Raw genomic sequence first — 23,748 nt, 5'->3', positions numbered from 1 at the left:
AAGATCAGAGTACAGAGGATTACTACGCCTGATAGCGAGAAAAAACAGAGTAGATAATTCTATGTCGTTAGATATTTAAAGCAATAATCTTTGGATTAATGTTCTTTACTGTTTTCTTAATTCTGTTAAGATCATAGTAGAGAGGATTACTACGCCTTAGAGCAGAGAGGATCATTCCTGAATTCCATGTCGTTTGATCTTTAAAGTAATAATCTCTGGATTAATGTTGTTTAATGTTTACTTAATTTGCTTAAGATCAGAGTAGAGAGGATTACTATGCCTGAGAGCGAGAAAGAACAGAGCATAGAGGATCATTCCTGAATTCCATGTCGTTCGATCTTTAAAGTAATAATCTATGGATTAATATTGTTTAATGTTTTCTTAATTTGCTTAAGATCAGAGTAGAGATGATTACTACGTCTGGGAGTGAGAAAGAACAGACCAGAGAGGATTATTCCTTAACTCGATATCGTTCGATCTTTAAATAATAATCTCTGCATTAATGTTGTTTAATGTTTGCTTAATTTGCTTAAGATTAGAGTAAAGAGGATTACTACGCCTGAGAGAAAGAAGAGTAGAGCATAGAGGATCATTCCTGAATTCCATGTCATTCGATCTTTAAAGTTATGTGGTATGGTTTTAGTGATATCATTTCATTAGTTATTTCTAGACTTTCTCAATTAATGGTGCATTGTTTGCTTTATTTGTTTTCAGGCAGTCTATTGAGATAAAGAGTGCATACCGCGGAGTAAATACCTCTATGGCGCTTAAGGTACCTTACAACAACTTCTTAATACTTCTCTATTTTTAATTCTTCGAGGAGTGTTATCTCTGGATTTGCTTAAGAGTAGAGCACAACAAAGAGGATCATTATGGCTATGAGAGAGAAAGAGCAGAGGTTCAATCTTGAATTCCATGTAGTTTGATCTTTAAAGCAAACTGATTAAACAAAATTTCCATTCCACTTTTGGATCAAGTGGTTTGGGTATGTGATATGGTTCTAGTCTCATTAATTCATTGATTAATTAATATATTTATCGTTTTAGTATCATTGTCCTTTTTTTTGCTATTTCTCTTTCTTTCTTTCTTCATTCTGCTGAGATAAAGAGCATAGAGGGCTGAGCGAAAGGCAGAGTGAATACTGCTATGGAGCCAGAGGCTTAACATACTTTACAACGACTTCTGAATAGGTGCAGGAGAAGCAGGGGTAGAGATGGAAGGGGCAGAGGGGGAATAGCTGGAGGAGGAGGAGGGGGAGGGTAAGGCAGAGTTGGAGGGTGGGGCAGAGAGGGAGGAGTTGGAGGAGGTATGAAGAGGTAGAGGAGGAGGTAGGGGAGGTGAAGAAAGAGGGGGAGGAGTGCTAAGAGGTGGAAGAGTTGGAGGGACAATAGGTGGAGGAGGAGGCAGAGTGGGGTTGGGAGGCAAAGAGGGGGGACAGACAAGGCATTAGGGGTGATAGAGAAGGGGGCGAAGGGGGAGGGGGATGTGAAGTGGGAGGAGGTGGTGAGGAGGGGGAGGAGGTGGGGGTTGGTGTGGCAGGCCGGTTGGAGGAGGGCTAAGGGGAGGAAGCGATGGAGTGGGAAGAGGCAAATGAGGAGGGGTAGGTTGATGTGGGGGAGGTGAAGGTGGAGGAGGTGGGGGTTGGTGTGGTGGGGCGGTTGGAGGAGGGCTAAGGGGAGGAAGCATCGGAGCGGGAAGAGGAAAATGAGGAGAGGTAGGTGGATGTGGGGGAGGTGAAGGTGGAGGAGGTGGGGGGGGAGGAGAGGGAGGAGGGGTAAAGTGGTGACAGAATAAGAGGAGGAGGAGGAGGGGGAGGAAGAGGTCGAGGGGGAAGAGGTGGAGGTGGAGGAGAAGGTGAGGGAGGAGAGAGGCACTAGAGGATGAAGAGTGGAGGGGTAGGGGGCTACGTCGATGGTCGAGGCGGAGGAGGAGGAGGAGGAGGAGGTGGATGAGGAGGGCGAGGAGGGGCAGAATGGGGTATGAGGAGGATTGGGAACAGGGGGAAGAGATGAAGGGTTAATAGGTGGAGGAGGAGGGGGAGGAGTGGGAATAGGGAAGGATGGGGATGCGAAGGGGTCAGGGAGGTAGAGGAAGAGGGGGAAGAGAAGAAGTGGGAGGAGGGGGAAGAGGGTGAGGGGGAGGAGGAGGAGCGGGAGGCAGCGAGGTAGGGTGGGTGAGGAGGCAGAGGGAGAGGAGAGGGAGGTGGAGGGTGAGGGTGATGGGGTGAACGTGGAGAAGAGGGATGAGGCATAGGCAAAGGAGGAAGAGGAATGGGGGCTGAGGATGAGGAGGAGGCGGTGGAAGCAGAGGTTGAAGCAGAATGTAAGAAGAGGAGGTGGAGGAGGAAGAGGGGGAGGAGGCATAGGTGAAGATGAAGAGGAATGGGGAAATGGGAATATGGGAAGGGGAGGGGGAGGAGGCAGAGGTGAAGGCGAAGAGGAATAGGGGAAGAATGGTGGCAGAGGAGGAGGAGGAGAAATGAGGGAGAAATGGGGGAGGAGGAATAGGGGTAGAGGAAGAGGAATGGGTGTAGAGGAGTGGTGGAGGTAAGGGAGGGAGGGGGAGGAGGTTGCAGAGGTAGAGGGTGACGGGGGGGAGGAGGCAAAGGGTGACGGGGGAGATGCTAGAAGAGGCAGAGTGGAGGGGGAGGAGGGGGAGGAGGAGGAATAAGAGGATGTGGGGGTGGTGGAGTGGGAGGAGGAGGGGTAGGGCAAAGAAGAGGTGGAGGAGGAAGTGGAGGAGGGGGAGGGGGAGGATGGGGTAGGAGGAGGAGGGGTAGATGCAAAAGAAATGAAAGGGGTGGAGGAGGACGAGGAGGAGGAGGAGGGCGAGACATAGTTGGATGGCGGGGCGGAGGGTGAGGAATTGGGGGAGGGACAAAGAGGCAGAGGAGGAGGAGGAGGAGGCGGGGGAGGTGAAGGAGGAGGAGAGCTAAGAGTCGGAAGAGGCGGAGGGGCAAGATGTGGAGGAGGAGGTGGAGTGGGAGCGGGACACAGACGAGGGGGGAGGGACGAGGCAGAAGGGGTAGAGAAGGGGGACGAGGAGAAGGTGGGGGGAGGTGGTGAGGATGGGGACGAAGTTGGGGTTGGGGGGGCAGGACAGTTAAAGGAGGGCTAGGGGAGGAAGCAACGGACGGGGAAGAGGCGAATGAGGAGAGGTAGGAGGAGGTGGGGGAGGTGAAGGCGGAGGAGGTGTGAGGGGGAGGAGTGGGAGGAGGGGGAAAGAGGTGGAAGAAGAGGAGGAGGAGAAGAGCTAAGAGGTAGAAGAGTCAGAGGGGCAACAAGTGGAAGAGGAGGCTAAGTGGGGGTGGGATGCAGAGGAGGGGGAATGGACGAGGCAGAAGGGGCGACCAAGGAGGAGGTGAAAGGGGGGGGAGAACGTGGCGGGAGGGGGTGAGTAGGGGGAGGAGGTGTGGGTTGGGAGAGGTGGGGCGGTTGGAGGAGGGCAAAGGGGAGGAAGCGGGAAAGGGGGAAGAGGAAAATGAGGAGGGGTAGGAGGAGGCAGGGGAGGTGAAGGCGGAGGAGATGTGGGGGGGAGGAGTGGGAGGACAGTGGAAGTTGTGGTAGAAGAGGTCGAGGAGTAGGAGGTGTGGCAGGATGGGGAGGTACGGTGGAGGGGAAGGAGGAGTTGGAAGAGGAAATAGTGGGAGGTGGAGGAGGAGGAGGGGGAGGAAAGAGGTCGAGGGGGAAGACGCGGAGGTGGAGGAGAAGGTGAGGGAGGAGAGAGGCACCAGAGGATGCAGAGTGGAGGGCGAGGGTGGCGGGGTCGATGGTAGAGGGGGAGGAGGAAGAGGTGGATGAGGAGGGTGAGGAGGGGCAGGATGGGGGATGAGGAGGATGGGTTAGAGGGGGAAGAGATGAATGTGCAAGAGGCAGAGGAGGAGGGGAGGAGCAAAATAGTTGTAATGAAAAAAATCATTTCATTTGAAAGCCTCCTTGGAAATTAATGTAGGGAGGGTATTTCTCTAAGTGAACCTACAATTTTAGTGTGTTGTACACATGTAAGTACCAAGAATTAAATACGTTATAATATTCTAGAACAACATTTCTAAACTAGACTTTAAAACAATAATGAGAAAAGAGGCTTGCCTCAACAATGTTAAGATAATTCAATTTCACAGGAATTCCTTGCATACCTCCAGTGTCATACCTTGAGGAAATGACATTGACATTAGCATCCCATCTCCATCACCATCATTGTAACTTACAAATTGTGCTACCATATTCCATCAAATGATCAATTGAGTTTGCTCTTAAAACAATTGCACACGACCTTGGAAACTAATAGGAATCATAGACCTTGCGATGCTATGAAATCTACATGGAGTGATATGGCTTTTTACAGGTAAATTATGTGAAGAATGCCAACAAAAGAAGAAAAATTATCTCTTTTATCCACTCACAAAGTCCAACACTTGAAGTTTTCTATCCAAAACCTAACACTGCAATTATGTTGCCTCCTTTTTATTTTCTTAAATAAGAAAAAAATTAAGCAGGTGAATTCAAGGAAGCAAATGGTTTAATTTTTGTTTAAATAAATAATTACAAAAGAAAATTAAAAAAATAAACTATTGTTTACATAGAAAAATGTAGGATAGTGACCCTCAAAATTAGAAGGTTAATTCCATTCTATGAGTTGTCCCAATCCTTTTCATCATATATAGAATAAAATTAGATTCCAAAATGAAATGTACATAACTTATGAAAAACTAACAATGTGCTTGGTCATTGTTTAATATTATTAACATCATATTGTAAATTAAAAATTAGTGCTATAATTCAAAAAGGAAAGAGTAAACTTTTAAAGATAAAAAAAAACAAAATAATATTCTCTTACAAAATATGACATTTTATAAAAAGACATACAAATATCATAATTACATCTTAAAATATATTTTTTATATATTTATTCACTCATATCTAAAAAAATAATAAAATTTTATAAGGTTTTACTTACTCATTTTATAAAATTTAATGATAAAAATCTATTTTTATGAAATTATTTATTGTAAAATAATTTTAATTACCATGGGGAAGTTGTGGGATTATGTTAGATATAAGAGAATAAGACCGGTGGAATAAAGACGTAGTATATTGAAATTTTTGTAAGCCACATCAAAATTAGGGCCAATTAGCATCCTACAACTAAAATATCATAGTTCTATTTTGATGCATTTATTTGAAATGTAGAAATCACTAAGAAACATCCATGCTTGTAATTCTATTTCAAATTGGTAAAAGATTCTTCAATGCTTTAATTTATCTTCTACACATTTGTGTCTATTATGCTATGTGGCTTACTTTTCCTTACACACAAATTTTTACACTCTTTGTTCCTTCCTTATTTCTATATATAAGTGTTTTATGACTGGAATTCTAGTTTGAATAAGTTGGCAAGGGAGGTGGTACATGTATTTAAAGACTTCTAATTAGGATTTAAAGGGTTCTTAATGACTACAACTTCAAAAAAGAGGAAACATTTGGGTACGTAATAAGAGTAATTAAACAATTGTATTAAATTTTGTTAGCTACAGTGTGGGGAGAAAGTAGCAATAACTCCTGTATACAATTCAAACTTATGTGATTATCAAGGGTTGATCCAAAAATGGAATTCATGCATAAAATATATTGTGTGGTTGGAATACATGTGGTGACTAGGTAAATAACATTCTAGTGTAAACATTTTAACAAGGTTTAAATTAAAAATTTGGACGCCATAGAAGGAACCTCTAACTAGAGAATGACCACATGGAATTATGTGAGAGAGTAATAACTCCCATAAATTGGATTTATAAGTGTTGATATTGCTAAAAGAAATGTAGCTCCAATAGGACATTGCTAGGAAAAAACGTTGAAGAGTTTGGAGTGAGGATTAAATTTGCAAAAGAAAGACATGTGGATCTTTGAAGAAGATTGTTTGTTGAGATCTCATGTGCTGGGATGATGAACATGATGAGTTATTGGAGGAAGGAGAGGAAATTTTAGAAGAAAGGATGTGATATAGATAGGAGTGCTAGTGCTTTCTACACATCTAGCTTCCTCCAAGAATCTCCAACTTGGAATAAAGATGAAGGATTTACCTTATGAAAGGTGGGATAAGAGGGAAGAAACATATCATTAAGGGGCATAAAACAATCAAATATTTTAGGTAAGCCCTATTTATCCTAACAATAATAGGATGAAAGAGATAAGAAAGGTGAAATTGGAAATAACTGTCCATCAATATGGGCCCATAAAAAAAGTAAATGGTGTATCCCATGTATGTTTGGTAGGGTATGAGTTATCATGTTTAATGGTTGATGTAGTCAAGTATAACACAAGAATAGATCACATTTCTCATTCAATAGGAATTTAATCACCCTTGAAGTACAAGGGTCACGCGTATGCATAGAGAAAATAGAGAGTAGTGAAGGATAGTATAATAGCTCTTAGTAGGACAAAGATTGTTCGAAAATCAAGAATCTTGATAAATTCCTGAAGGTAGCAAATATACATCTTGTTCATAAATGCGAGGAAGCTAATTAAGATATTAAATTATTAGATACCAAGTAGTATAGAATTTTTTTGGGGCTAACATTTAGAGTGGGTTAATTTTCCATGATTTTTCAGAAGAATATGATTTGTCAATTTTTATTTTTTCTAAAAATGGTTTGCTCAAAATTTATACTATAAAATTATTTTAGCTTAAAAATCATTAGGAATATCAATACTTTTAAGAAAATATAACCAAACATGTTATATTATTCATACTAGGGAGTAGTAAGAATAGCCAAGGTTTATAAAATTTAAAATAAATTTCCATCCTTAAAATTTTCCCTACTTGATAGAACCCTTATAGAAGAAATAAAAACATGGTTCTAGTTAAAAATGAGGAAAATATATAAAAGAATTAAGTGAGTAGAAAAGAAGAAAAAATGAAACATTGTTGATTAAAACTAACATATGGGGATAATCAATGGAGAATAAAGTTGTAGCTCATTCAAATTTTGCATTTTGTGAGTCTCTATGATATATTATTGATCACAATCCTCAATGCAAACAATGTGTACTTTTCATGATATTTTATCTTTGAAATGATGAAAGACATTTTAGTATGCATGGAATTAATCGTATTATAATTTACTAAAATAAACATTGGATGTCTCTTTTATTTGATTGTAGTTTTCTATGCACATTCAATTTTATTTCAATTTCATGGATTTATTTTATTGCAGAGAGAACTAAGGAATTTGTCTTTGTACCTATATACTAAAAATATCACCACTTTTAGTAGAAGACTTTCCATAGAAGGCGATATAAGTGTTACATAACCTAGACTATGTGTCATGTTGAACATTTATCTCCCTATTAACCAAAAAAATGATTAGCTTTCCCATTGAATTTAAGTATATTTTATTAGTTTTGCATATATTTTAATGTGTTTACTAAAACATATTTATTAGGTTGTCAATAACTATCTAAAATTTTATTTCCATATTGTAATATCAATCTATTCTGAATCACATGGAAGGTGTCTTACATATTTCACATTCATTTAAAGGGGATTTTTGGTGAATAAAGAGGTTAGTGAAAATATGTATTATCATTTCATTATATTTTTGTTTCTTTCCTTTAAATTCCATTCATAAAGAAAAAAAATGAAAATGTATTCAAGTTTCGAATAATTTTAATAGAAATATATATCTCTGAAAGTTGTTGAAATTGAACACAACAACACCAATAAATGACCTCCACATTTAACTCATCATTAGAAAACGTAAATGAAAATGAATATATCAAATATTTAAAAAATTATATTACAAATATATATTTATGCTAATTAATATAAATATTAGTGATTAAAAATATATATGGGAATAGAAAATTCAAAAATATCATACACATATAACTGAATTTGTTAAAACATATTTAAGCTTCGTTAATTGTCAAAGACTTTCGGGTTCAACTTAACGTGGATGACGATTTGTTTATTTTTGTTTTTATTTTTTTAATTAACCTTTCTAGGTTGATTGCCAAGGGAATATGGGTAGAAGATGCTTCATCTGAATTCTTATTAATGGTTGTAGTGTGTTACAAAGTTTGTTAGGTTTTATTGAATTTTAATAAATTAAAAAATTTAGATTCCCAATAGTTTTTGTTGTTTTATTTATGAAGCCTTTGACTGTATCAACCATGTTAATAGTTTTAATGTGATTGTACTATGTGTATTACATTCATGAATAAGGATTCCTGAATTTTAATTTAATTATCAATAATTAATAGGTTTTCTCATAGGGAGTCAATCTGAATGCCCACTAAGTATTTTTAATATTACACATGAATAAAGGATTGAGATTTATTTAAAATTTAGCTTTGACTTATTTTCCTTTTCAATTTAATTAAAAGGTTGTTTGCAAAATTATATTAAAATATACTATATATAAAATATTTTGACAATAAAATGATTTATTCCTTTTATTATGACTAGTGTAATGATATAAGTAAATGCTTGGTAAAATCGTATAACAATAAATCCACGACAAGCATCACCCTCTATTTAAGCATGTGCCATGATTTGCATCTTCATCTAGTCCTGATGATGAACCACACTTGCTGGTTAGAAACGCGTTGGAAAAATTTCTCCTATGTGATTTCTACCAAAAAGACTCTTCTTAATATACTATGGATCACAAAAGCCCGAAATCAAGAATCAAAACATTAAGAAATTGCCCAAAATAAAAAATCATAAAAGTTTACTAAGTTATAACTTTATTATTATCGTTATTATTATTAATTGTAAGCCAACTTTTGATCTTTCTATTTTGTTCAAAAATAAATATTGTACACGCATGTTCAAAAATGAACTAGATGGACTCAACCTACCCAGAGGAAAACCAAGACTTTTGACCATCTCGTGGAGTCATATGCTGACAAAAATTTAAAAGCGTTGATCAAGTCTAATAGCACTAAAAACACTGCAATATCATGCTAACCTCTAACACTAACTAGAAATTACCCATAGGCTACTAATTGTGAATAAAAGGTATCAATCATTAGATGATTCAATTGGGGATGGATAATTTGCAATGGATCCCTGCTGGTCCAGTGGGAGATTACATGGGATATGAGTATTGATTCTTTCCAGTCACCCTATCACATGATTCAAAATAAAATTCACCTACTCTATGTCTTGATGGAGCAAGTCTAGCTCCCCCTATAACTCAATGGGGTTTCTAGTTCTGTTTCCATAAGTTTGACCATCAATGTCTTCATTCTCTAGTATAGAAGAGAATTTTCAGTGTAGAAATTCCTTCTCTCTCTGTGTTGTCTCGGGCCTATTATAATGTTTCCCTAGTCACAAGCTAGCTCTGCCCTACTTGGCTCCAGTCTAAAATCAACATTTCCTCATGTTCTTCTAGTCTCACATCAATTTTTGATAAGGACGAGGCTCTTTGAAATATTGTTGCCCCCGCCTTTAGTCATGACCAACCTTCGCAGACAGTTCCTCTTCCAGCTCGACACTTTACGCCACCTAGAATTCCATTGTTCAACCATCATTCTTTGCCTCAGTCCCAACTTAGCATGGTGGAATATCATTGTCTTAGACCCATATGAGCCATACCTTTCTTTATCTTGCAACACCTAAGATACTTATGATTGTTTCTTGAGAACTAGTCATTAGGGTTCTTAGAATTGTCTTCTCCAAATGATATTCCTATACACATCATGTTAGGAGGACGTGAAATAAAAAATCAAATTAGCATTAAACCATCTATAATTTGAGATTGAGTGAACAACACATTTTATTCAAGTCACTCCATGAACATTAAATTTTCTAGCATGCATGTCAAAAATGTGATAATTAATAAAGAAACTAAAGTTAAGTTTCCCAATGTCATCCCTAAAACCACTGTCAGGATGGTAAGGAGGGGTTCCCTCCCCAAGAGTTCCTATCTCTTGGTTGGGTACCATAAACCGACCTTCCAACATGAAAGGTAACCATTTCTAAATATTCAGATCATAAGAAAAATGCCACAAAACCCCCTCCTCCCTATCGTGGGCAACCTGAGAAAATCTCATAGAGCATGGGAGGAACCATAATTCCAATTGAAGGCCATTCTCTAGGCTAGTCAATGCAACAAAGACTGAAAGTAATAAATAACCACAAGACAAAGATAATAATATATATGAGGCCAATTGTAAATACTCCACCAAGGCACGTATTGGTGTTGATGCTACGAAATTAACCATTTATGGAACTCGCCATCATACATGCGACACAAGAGAATTGAAGGGAGGGTAAAAGGAAACCTAACATACTCACATGCATTCATTCCCTAGTGCCTAACCCTCATTATTTTTGAGTAGGATGGATGTTTGTCTTTCTCTAGTCCTATTGATTTCCCAACATCTCTTCTCTCAACAAGGGTTAAAACTTTGTCTAGGTCGCCCTTGAAATAATTCTTGATTACCAAAAATTTTCAACTTTCCATATTTCACCTTGCGAGAGATCTCCCCTTGATGTTGAAGGGTGGCTATGCCACCCACCAACCTTTATTACCTTTGATATTGTAACCATGGTGACATGAATCCCACGATCTAGCATGGCCTTGCTCACATCCCAATCGGGGGTATAATTATTATTATTATTACACAAATAATTAATATAAGAGTTATATGGCATATACCTATATTTTTAGCCATTTACATTAACGCCACTTTACTGTGTGCTTTCTTAAATTGTAAATATCTCTTCTTATAATACCATGTGCTAATACAATGGATTAAGAATACCACATTGCCAACATCACATCTGTTGATGTGAATTTTTCTTAAATTATTTACTTTGAGGTAAATTAATTGAAAGAGCATACCTAAGCTAGACACAAATCTTATCATTGTTATTTCAATACTACTATGAATATTTGAACATATTCCATTGAGGTTGAATCTCTACCACCCACCTAATAATTAAGTTATAAGTGTGGAAGATCTAATCGGTATATTACCAAATATTTTGTATCATAGTGCATTAGTATTAGTTTCCACAAATTTATTTTATAAAAAACAAATATGTATGTAGGTTAGCATAGCCTTATTTCAAGGGAGACTAGAAAAAAATCAATTAGCCCCTAAAATCAGGAGCTACAACTTTGTATTCATCATAATTATGAGCTACAACATTCCATTCACCCCAATTTGCAAATATGGGCATTTATGGTAGCTATTTCACCCTCCTTATTTTGTTTAAAATGAGATTCTTTCCTTCATTGGATATTATATCAAGCTATTAGGATTAAATTGGAGAAAACAACTCCCATTTAAATATCCAATAGTCTTATAGTTATTTTCTTAGTTTTCATATGCCTATTCATAGTTATATCTAATAAAAGTGGTTTTTTACTAACTCTTTTATTTGAATTTCAGATTCAAGACTCACCACAAAGTGGTATAGGTAAGTCCTCTCATTGTGTTGTGTATTTGTTTTACATTCCATTTCCTCAAGCATGCTCTCCTTTCCATCTTGCTTTTTTTGTTTCATTTTTGGTAACTATAATAATTTTTTTTTTGGAATATCGCAATTTATGTCTCAATATTTCAAAATTTCAGTGTCACTATTATATATATTTCAATATTTTTTTATTATAATTTTTGTATCTAACGGTTGAAGTGGAGAAGGATTTAAGCTTTTTATAAGCTTAAACTAGCCCCACTTTTGGGAAAAAAAGGACTTTTCGTAAGAGTTAGAATTAGGTTTTGGTTTTCCAAGGTTAAGGATAATTGCAAGGGAATAATTAATATGGAAATGTACTTACAAAAATTAAAGATATATAAGTCCTCAATATGGACATGTGCAGTACAAAATTGAAGATAGTGTAGCCCAAATCTAAGAAATACCATCCTTGTGAAGTTATGTGATGATTGGAATTGTTTTTATACTTCAAAGGAAATTATACATAGACCTTTAAAGTGTCATTTGGAAACCATTTTCAAACATTTATTATATGGAATTGTTATATTTTTCCAAAACATATCATGATCAAGAAAACTAACCTATATTAGTCCATCCCACACCTTTTTCTAAATGATATAATTCTCAAATGCACCAATTCCATATTGTTTTTAAACTTATTTTATGCCAAAGAATGGCATCCTAGAGAGAACTAATATTTTTAGTATTCCAAAGCAATCATGTTATTAGAGTTTAGAAAGATTATGTTTAGTTACAAAATAAAAATCTAGGGGAGTGAAAAAGGACCATGTTTATCTTTGAAGTTATTTTTTAATTTTGTTTTTCTTCAGTAAAATTCTAGATTTAATTCTATAGATTAAACCTTTCCGAAATGTGCATTGCTCTAGATAGCTTCAATTCAAGTATTCTTCATTAGTTACATCTTTTCATACTTGGATATCACGTGATATTTTCTAATAACATGACTCAAGCTTATGTGATCCTATGCCAAATAATCTTTGATCAAGTCATACGTAATAACTTAATATATTGGAGTCTATTTTACATTATTGCTCAGTTACAAAATATTGGACAAGGATATTTGATTTAGCTCATTTAAAACATACAAGGATAATTTATGTTTCGAGTTACAATATCTCTCTCATTTGAACACTTTCCTTCATTGTTCAATTATAATTACTCTTAATGTCTAGAATTTATTGTCATTATGGGTTTATTTTCGTTATTCTAGATCTCTGGTTACTTATGGTATGATGTCCCTCAAATCCAAGCTTTAAAATAAGTGTATTTTCATGGAGAAACTTTCAATGTTATTCACGAAATAGGTTTCATTAGGTATGTATAAGAGGTGTTCTTAAATATGTCACTTTTCAGTTTATTTCGAATCATTGAGCATCTAAACATAATTTTTTTTGATAATGTGATGATGTACAAGGACTCAAGAACCTCTAACTCTTTGTTCTAAATGTTATTGACTTTATATAAAATTTCATAAGGATTTTAATTTTCATATATTGCAATATTTAATTAGTTCCTTTTCAATCTTGACATACTTAAACAATTCCTTAATCATGTTTTAAATTCAATTAATATATATGGGTGTGCAAAAGTGTGAATCCAACATTTTCTACATTTGCATTGATCTAGGTTGTTTTAATCCATTCAATCTTCATTAATTACATGTTCTATTATTTGGATATCATACAATCAATTGCAATAGTGTGATTTAAACTTGTATGATCCTATAAAACCTCATCTTCAATCAAGTCATGAACTATAATTGAAACTCATACACTCTATTTCTCTTACTCATTCTATTTAACAGTATTGGTGAGTTGGCAATATTTCCACATAGATATTTGATATATCTATTTGAATACATATACAATAACTTTATGCTAGTAAAATGTTACATTTGTTTCACTGCATCTGTCCTAAATCAAGGTAAATGGGCTACATAATAAGTGGTATGCCTTGTTTTATTTAACTATTCAACATGCCATGATATCCTTTCCATCCTATGTTTAACACAAGTCTAATTGCATAAAGCAACTTCTAGTGTCCTCTTGTCTAGTTTTGGCACTAGGTTTCACCATGTACTCAAAAGAGGTATATATAGATCTATCACATTTTCCTCTTTCAATTGTTTCAACATCTAGCGAAAACATGATATAAAAAGGATTCACCTTTAAATCCTTATACTAGATAAGTATTGCTTCATAAAATTTTGGTTTGACGTTTTGAGGTTCATACATTACAATATTTTATTAGTTACTTTGCAAAGTCTATACATTTACATAATCCGATGATCATTTTTTAATTACATAAATGCACCTGGTAATCAAATGGAAAAAAATCACTCTCAATTCCTTTTATGGTGTTTGATGTATTATTTGCATTTTTAATTACATTATTTCTTTCCTTCTAATGCACATAATAAATTCTATGCTTGTTACCTTCATGGTGACCTAAACACATTTTAATATCATGTTAGTTTTAATATGGTGATCCATAACAATATACATCTAGAAATAAATCTAATTTAAATTATAGTAACAAGAGAGTGTGTTTGGAAAAATCTCACTCCAATATTTTGGCCATGCATGTTTTGATACTAGTTGATGTTATGACAAACATGGACCCTTCTAATAAAGCCAAAATAAAATCACAATAATTTATATATTTCCTGTTTTTTTCTAAATTATTATTTAAAGCATAACTTCCAACCACTGTGGTGATGGTACATGCTTATATATTATAATAACTTATAACCTTTCACATCTTATTGTTTTGCTAAATCTAGTAATGCCCCAATAATTTTTTATTTGGCACTCAATCTATTTTTACAACAAGGTATGATCATTTATAGATTGAGTTTCTTTCTAATAAAATGATTACTTGGACTAATTAAGGAAATACCCTAAGATATGAAGAAAATAACCTAACATAAACAATATTTTAGACACTACGACACAAATGTTATTATCTAAATACTAATTTGATACAATTGAAATTTATTTGCTTAACATTTTTGACACTGTAAAAACATCACTAAAATGTATTAAAACATCAACTAAACAAAAGGAATGTACTAAACTCAATACCCTTATTAGTGTAATACAATATGTATAAAATTATCATTAATATAATTTTAAACATTAAATTAATATTCTAAAATAGTTGATAAAACATAATAATTATTATTAAAATTGATCCTCTTTGGTTAAGATTTGGTCTTCCATAAGGAAACATGAAAGAGATAATGACCCAAGGCCTAGAGGGCTCTGACGTCTTATAGAACACCAACAGGTCATTCGAAGTGGATTAATTTTCCTTGAATAGCCAAAAATAATTGTCCTTCATTCAGTGTCATAAAACAATAAATAGTATTATACAAATTTATATATTTATTGATTAATTTCTATTCTTATATTACTTTGGATTAGAATTGTGATATTATTAAATTATGTATATTTAAATATTATATTAATTATCAGTTTGATATAATTATTATTTATAAACTTATATATTTTTTAACTGCTATATATTATTATATTGTTTTGAAATTTTACAGTTCCATATTCTTACATTTCTTAACCATTTTAATTATTGGCTTTTATATGTATAAATAATGCAAATGTTAATGTTATTTTAAGGTAACGCATTGAATACTTGCCTTAAGCATGTGGAGCTTTCAACTCAATGCCCTAAAAAAATATTTTATTTTGTGAGGATATGAAGGATAAGTGTACACAAAATGAGATAAATTTATCATATAGTTCAAATCATCCGTAAGCAATATAGTTTTAGCATTTTCCCATGGCAATCATAATGTTGCATACATCCTTTATCAAATCATGAATAGAAATTTTACAAAAATATTCTAGCCGAGGCTTAATGAATATTTGGAAATTATTCAAATAATTAACATGTGTTTTTGATATTATGTCAAGAGTTTGAGTCCTGTTCTTGTGGAATTGGGAAGATGTAGTATCCACCCTATTTGTATTTATCACACAATCTTGTCTTTGGACATCTCACAACTCCCATGAAACAAGTATCTCTCTAGAAATAATTTCAAGAATTTGGTTCCTGCCACCTTTGGCCAGTTATCGGAGTTGCAAGTCTTAAATGTGTTCTACAATTTTCTCAATTACATGATTCCAAACTTTATTGGAAATATTCCTAATTTTATATACTTTAACTTGACATACATTTTTGTCACTGCAACCATACCTTCTAAGCTAGGAAATCTGAAGGACATGAAATATCCATCTCTGGCATGCTACAACCTCATTGAAGAAATTATCTGGTTCCTCTTGTTTCATGTAATGATTCTACTGCCCGCAATGATTTTTATCATTCAATATATTCTAACCAAATATGTAGCACAATATATGTCACCCGACTACAAATATATAATATTTTTTTATCCAATAGAAATAAGTGAAAAGATAGTTTTTGAATGATATATTGATCCTCTTTTTTCATGGTCTTTTAAGACATTCTCCCTTTTCTGCATTATCTACTATTGATAAGTTATTTTATTTGGAATTAAGTATATTTATAAGACCATTTGTTTCAATGATTGAAATTTCATATAGAGTTATTTTCATGTTTCCCTTATTCCAACATAATGGAATTTCCATATAATGTTTTTGTTTGGATTTTCTATTTGGTTCATCAAAATATTGAGCTATCCAATGGAGCCTCAAATGTTTAAATTATTGTCTTCCATTTTTTTGTGCTATTGTTGACATAGACAAAGGTTTTAGCCTATTTAATTTCATAACTCCATTAAGTCATTTTCAATAGTAAGGGCGATTACTGTAAAGTCATCATTTCAATAAGTTTTTGGCCTTATATGGAAGAAGGAATGTTTGTAGTAATAGGATTGCTACTAAATACATTGTTATAAACACAAGGACTAATATGTGACACCTTATTTTCAAATAATAGTTCAAAGTATTGGGATAAATATTTTTTCTTTGAAGAACCTCTCTGCGATGTGAGAATTTTGGTGACCCACATAGATTTTAGTTCTCCAATAAATAAACATTTTTTTAAAACCAATTCCCATGTTTCGTTTTTTTAAAATAACATTGATCAAAACGATCGTTCCCTTATTTTTTTTTGTTGCATTATGGGATATAAAAATTCACGAGGGTTTCTTAAAAGATCAATAATATGCTATTATTTATCGTGGAGAATATGATTTAAGATGTATTTTTGATAAGCTTAAATTGACCACACTTTTTCAAAAAAGAAGGGGACTTTTTATAAGAGCTCAAATTAGGTTTTGGTTTTGCAAGGTTAAGGATAATGGTAAGAGGTTCCTTAATATGAACATGTCTAGACTAATCCTGAATATGGACATGTGTGGTATAAATTGAAGATAGTGTAACCTAAATCTAAAAGAGACTATCCATGTGAATTTATGTCATGATTGGAATTTTTTTTTTATACTTCAAAATGAATTTTAGGAAGCATTACTTTGATTTAGTGTGAAAGATATTCATAGACCTTGAAAGTATCCTTTAAGAAGAATTGTCAAACTTTTATTATATGGCATTGTCATATTTTTCCAAAACATATCATGATGGAGAAAACTAACCTCTATTCGTTTAACCCACACATTTTCCTAAATGTTATAATTCTCAAATTCACCAATTCCTTAATGTTGTTAAACTTACTTATGCCAAATAATGTAATCTTAGAGATAATTAATATTTTTAGTATTTAAATACAACCATGCTATTAAAGTTCAAAAGGATTATGTTTTGTTACAAACAAAAAATATAGGGAAGTGAAAAAGGACGTTGTTTATCATTGAAGTCTTTCTTTAAGTATTTTTTCTTCAAGAAGAATCTAGATTTAATTCTATATATTGAACCTTTTCCAAATTTTCATTGCTCTAGATTGCTTCAATACAATTATTCTTCATTAGTTACATATTTTCATACCCGGATATTGCATGATTTGTTTTAATAGCATGGTTCAATCTTGTATGATCCTATGAAAACTTATCTTTGGTCAAGTCATGAATAATACATTAATCTATTTCACTCTATTTTACATTATTGATGAGTTACGAAATATTGGACATGGATATTTGATTTAGATCATTTAATACATACACACCTCATTTAAGTTAAGAGTTGAACTATCTTTGTGACTTGCAAACTTGCCTTCTTTGTTCAACTCTTTTTACACTTAAGGTTAGGAGTTTATGGTCATTATTGGTTTCTGCTTGTTATTATATATATCTCATTAATAATGGTATGATATCCATCATAGCAAATATTTAAAATAAGTTTATTCACGTAAAACAACTTTTGCTATTAATCTTGAAATAGGTTTCATTAGGTATGCATAAAATGCATACCTATATATTTCATTTTTCCCTTTCTTTCAAATATTTGAGCATCTCAACATATTTTTTCTTTATAATGTGATGATGGAGAAGGGCTGAAGAACCTCTACCTCTATTTTATAAATATTTTTGACTTCATAAAATTTTATATAAGGATTTTCATATTCATATATTGAACTATTTCATTATTTCCTTTGCAATCACAACATACTGACACAATTCCTTAATCATGTTTTGAATTCTATCGATATATATGGTTTGGAAAAGTGAAAACCCAACTTTTTTTAAATATGCATTGATCTAGGTTGTTTGAATCCATTGACTCTTCATTAATTACATCTTCTATTATTTGGATATCATACCATCAATTTTAATAGGGTGGTTTCAACTTGCATGATACTATAAAACCTTATCTTTGATCAAGCCATGAGCTATAATTTAAGATCATGCACTCTATTTCACTTATTCTATTTCACATTTTTGATGTGTTGGTAATGTTTGGACATACATATTTGATATATATATTTTAATACATATGCAATCCCTTTATGCTAAGAATTACAACATTTTTTGAATTTTCATCAATGCTAAATCAAGGTAAATGGGCCACATATTAAGTCATATGACTTGTTTTATTTTTCTATTCAATATCCCATAATATTGTTTCTATCTTATGTTTAAAAAGAGTGTAATTACATTTGAAAACTTCTAGTTGAAACATGATATAAAGGAATCACCTTTATCTCTTGTGCTAAATATTTCTTGCTTCGAAGAATTTTGGCTTAGGGTTTTAAGGTTTATACATTGCAATATTTTATTAGCCCATTTGCAAAGTTGATGTATTTACATAGTCCCCTAATCATTTTTTAATTACATCATTACACATTGTAATCAAATGACAAGAAATAGTTTGATGGATGATTTTTATTTTTTATTACATTATTTCACTCTTTCTAGTGCCAATGATCAAAACTATGCTTGTTACATTCATGGTGACCTAAGAACATTTGATGAAATGTTTACCAACATAACCCTTAAGTCCCACAATATGGTGTTCATTTTCATATGCGGACCCAAAATGATATACATCATGAAAAAAATATAAAAAAAATAGTTATAATAGAATGTGTTTGTAAAATTCTCAATCAAATATTTTGGGCATGCATTTTCTGATACCATATGATGTTATGATAAGGGTGAAACCTTGGTGATAACATCAATATAGAAGCACAATACTTTTCATGTCCTTTCTCATTCGTACCTAAATTGTTATTTCCAATGTAGCTTCCAACCTCTTTTGTGATGGTACATGCTGATATATGATGATTATTTATTTACCTTTCACATATTATTATTTTGAAAAATCTAGAAATGATCCAATAATTTTTGGTTTGCCACACAATGTATTTTAACAATTAGGTATGTTCAATTTACTCTATATTTTATTTGTAATAAAATCATTAGTTGTAATATATACTCAATAAGGAAATACCCTGACATCGGAAGAATATTTATGAGTGGTTTATGTCTTTGTCATAGCTCCATGTCACATACTTTTAGGATTAATCATTTCATCTCCTATTTTGTAATCTTTATGATCTACAAATTACAAAACCAAGTACAACAAATTTCACTCTCACAAAAGGTAATTGAAGCCAAGATGAATGGCGTGGAATCTAATATGAATGTCGTGTAAGTTAAGATGGATGGCATGGAAGCTAAGATGGATTGCATGGAAGCTAAGATGAATGGCATGGACGATAACATTAATGGCATGGTTGCCCAGATGGAAGAATTGAAGATATATTTGAATAAGCTGCTATAAGAAATGGTTACTAATGGTGAAAGTGTAGGAAAGGAAACTCATGATGAGAACAAAATAAATGTTAATCATGATTTCATAGACTGTAATGTTGGATTGAAGACCCACCATGTTCCAAAAATCGATATGAGGAAGTTTGATGGCAAGGATCCCGGAACATGGCTACTATAGATGGAGAAATATTTTGATCTACATGAGGTACAATTATTACAAAAGGTATGCATTCCATCATTATATTTAGAACTGAATCAACTTTTATGGTATGAAGGGCTTTATTCTCGTAAACCCCCTTATTATATTGTAGTTCCCATGTAGTCCCCATATTGTTATTATTATGCCCCATAGAAGCCCACTATTGTTATTATTATGCCCTTACATTATTATTGTTATGTCGGCTATGATTATATTATGATGCCTTAGACTCCTATATATAAAGGAGGTATAGTCATTTGTATCATCCAAGAATTATTCATTTGTGAATTGTAGAGGTTTCCCCCTCGAAGAGGATGAATTGGTTTCATAACAGGTTGTCATGGGTAAAACCCTAAACCAAATCAAGAAACCAACACATCCTCCTCCTCCTCCTCTCTCCCCCGCGTCGCACCCCCCCCCCCCCCCCTCCACCTCTTCCTTCCTCTCTGCATCCTAATTTACACTCACCTTCCTCCTCCTCCTCTACCTTCCCTCTTCTCTCATTACCACTCGCCTGACCCTCCACCTCTCCTTTCCTTTATGCATCATCACTTCTCCCCACTCTCCTCCTCCTCATACTCCTCCTATCTCCCACCCTTACACTGCCTCCTCTTTCTCCTCCTCCTCCTTGGACTCCAACACCACTCCCTCCTCCTCCACCCTCGAATGTCCACCTATTATTTCTCTTGTTCCTCCTCCTCCACCTCTCCCTTTTTCTCCTCCTCTCTGTCTCTCCTTACCCTTCTCCTCCTAATACACCTCCTTCTACTCCTTGCTTTGCACCCTCGCTCCCCTCATTTGCCACCACCACCTTCCCTTCCTTCTCCCACTCATGCTTGCCCTCACCCTTCCACCTCCTCCTCACTCTGTCCTCTTCCCCTATGACTCTTTATTCTCTTCCTCCTACTCACTCACCACCTTCATATCCTACCCACCACTATATACTCCCCCATTCAACCTCATATTTTTCTTCCTCCTCCTTTTCCCCACTCCATTCCTTGCTCCTCTCCACTCAAACCTCCTCCTATTGTTGCTCCTTTTCCTCCTCCTCCACCTCTACCTGATTCTCCTCCTCTCCCTCTCTCCTTCTACTTCTCCTCATAATACACATCCTTCTCCTCCTTAACTACCCCCTCACTCCCCTATTGTTACACGACCATTTTTCCTTCCTACTCCCACTCTTGGTTTCCCTCACCCATCCACCTCCTCCCTACTCTACCCTCTAACCCTATGCCTCTTCCTTCTCTTCCTCCCACTCATGAACCACCTTTTTATCCTACCCATCACCACCTCCTTAACCTCTTGCTCCTCCATCTCCTTGTCCTCACCGTTCTACTTCTCACCTCACCTCCTCAAACTTACTCCCCCCCATTCATCCTCTTATTCCTCCCCATGGCCTTACAAGTCTCTCTTGTGTGCCTCACCAAAATCACCCCCTACCTCCCCCTCCTCCTCTTCGCCCATTTCTCTTCCTGCTCATCCTCCTCTACCCCATTCCTCTTGCCCCTCCTCCTCCTCATCCTCCTCCCCCATTCCTCTTCCCCCTCCTCCTCCTCATCCTCCTCGCCCATTCCTTTTCACACTTTGTCTCCCGATCCACCACCTCATATCCCTCTCCCTCCTCACCCTTCCCCTCAGCCCCCTCTTCATCGTCCTGCACTGGCTCCCACACCTCCACACCCTACTCCTCCCACTCGCCCTCATCTCCCACCCTCGCCTTGTCCTCGAATCCTCCTCACCACCCCTCTCCACCTCCTCCCCTACCTCCTCCACCTCCTTCTCATCCCCTTACCTCTCTTCCTCACTCCCCTCCACCTCTGCCTCCTCCCCCATCCCCTACCTCTGTCTCCCCCGCTCCCTCCCACTCCTCCCCCTCCACCTCTTTCCCCTCCTACCTCATTCCTCCTCCTCCTCCTCCTCCTCCTCCTCCCCCTCTTTTTCTTCCCCCTACTCCCCTTTTACCTCACCCTCCTCCTCCTTCCCTTCCTCCTCAACTTCCCCATCCTACCCCTCATCCTCTTCCTCCCTCGACTCCTCCACCTTCCCATCCTCCCCCTCGCTCCACCCTCCTCTGCCTCTTCACCCTCCACCTCTTCCACATATTCCCCCTCACCCTCCTACTCCCCCCGCCTCTTCCTCCATTACCACCTCACCTCCCTGCCTCCCCCGCCTCTCCCACCGCCTTCTCCCTGTCCCTCCCCCACTACCTACTGCTCCTCCCCTTCCTCCCACTACCCCTACCCCTCTTCCCTCTACACCTCCTCCCCCACCACATCTTTCTCCTCCCCCTCCTTTGGCTCCGCCTCTTCCCCCTCCTCTCCTTCCACCTCCCCCTCCTCCTCTTCCCACTCTCCCCTCCTATGCCTCTTACCCCTGTGCCGCTTCTACCTCTTCCACCTCCTCCTCCTCCCCCCACTCCTCTTATGCCTCCACCTCCATCCCCTCCCACCTCATCCTCATCCTCTTCCTCAACCCCCGCACTCCTCCTCCTACCCCACCCGCCTGCTCACTTCCCCCGCCTCCACCTAGGCCTCCTTCGCCTCCTCTTCGCCACCTCCCTCAACTCTACCTTCACCTCTCCCCCGAACTCCTCCACCTGCTCCTCCCACTCCCTCCCACACTCCTCCCCCTCCTCACCTTCCCCCTCTTCCCCCTCCAACTCCTCCCCCTCTACCTCTTCCCCATCCTACCCCGCTGACTCCCCCTCCTCCTCCTCCTCCACCCCCCACCTCTGCCTCTTTCCCCTCTTCCCCCTCCTATCCTCCCCCCACTCTTCCTCTGCATCTGCGCCTCCCCCCCAATCCTCCTCCTCCCCCTCCTCACCCTTTTCTCCCTCTCCTCTCGCTCCCCCTCCTCTGCCCCCCGTACCACCCTCTACCTTCGCCTCTGCCTCCTCCCCCTTTGCCTAGGCCTCCTCCACCTCCTCTCCCCCACTCTACCTCCTCCACCTACCCCTTTTCCCTCTCCTCCCCTTCTTCCCCCTACCCACCACCACCTCCTCCACTCAAACCTCCTCCTATTATTTTTCTTGTTCCTCCTCTTCCACCTCTACCTCCTTCTCCTCCTCCCCCTCTCTCCTTCCCTTTCTCCTCCTAAAACAACTGCTTATCCTCCTCACTTCCCCTCTCACTCTCCTATTGTGCCACCACCATCCTACCCTTCTCCTCCCACTTCTGGTTTCCCTCACCCCAACACCTCCTCCCCACTCTACCCTCTACCCCTAAGCCTCTTCCTTCTCTCCCTCCCACTCATACACCTTCCTATCCTACCCACCACCACCTACTCCTCCTCCTCCTCCTCATCCATTTCCTTTTCCTCGGCCTTCCACTTCTCCCCTCACCTCCACCACCTTAGCTCCTCCCATTATCATCTTTCTCCTCCAAGTGCCCTTACAAGTCTCTTGACCATGCCTCCCCAACCTCCCCCTCTACCTCTTCCTCCTCCTATTATTCCTCCCCCTGTCTCCACTCATGCACTTGACCATTAAGGTGCTTCATCTTCCTGTGGATGAGAGATTACATGTCCTCCTCACATATCGAATCGCGTGCAATGAGATTTATGTATATTTATACGCTCACACTGCAAGATTTAACTTAGAGTATACACTGACGCTATACAGCAAAGGCAAATATTTGTAATAAAATTAAATTTATAAAACTAAATTTAATAAATAGTCAAGTGAAAATTGTAATTAAGTTGCATTGTAGAGGAGAGTTAAATTAGGAATAAAGGTAAGTTTTCTATTTTGATAAATGAAGGCGAGCTAAATTCATGTAAAAAATTGTGTTGCTAGTCGATTAACTCCACAAGTAAAGTTAAGTTGATTGAAATAAAAACAAATTTTAATTCGACATGTAAATATAAGCCTGTTGATAAATTGATTAAACTAACAAAAATTTAATTGAATACA

This window comes from Pinus tabuliformis, chromosome 6, assembly GCF_031772625.1.
Source record: "Pinus tabuliformis cultivar Carrire ecotype Pingquan chromosome 6, CPIR1, whole genome shotgun sequence".
NCBI lineage: Eukaryota > Viridiplantae > Streptophyta > Pinopsida > Pinales > Pinaceae > Pinus > Pinus tabuliformis.
Note: the sequence above shows the minus strand (reverse complement) of the source record.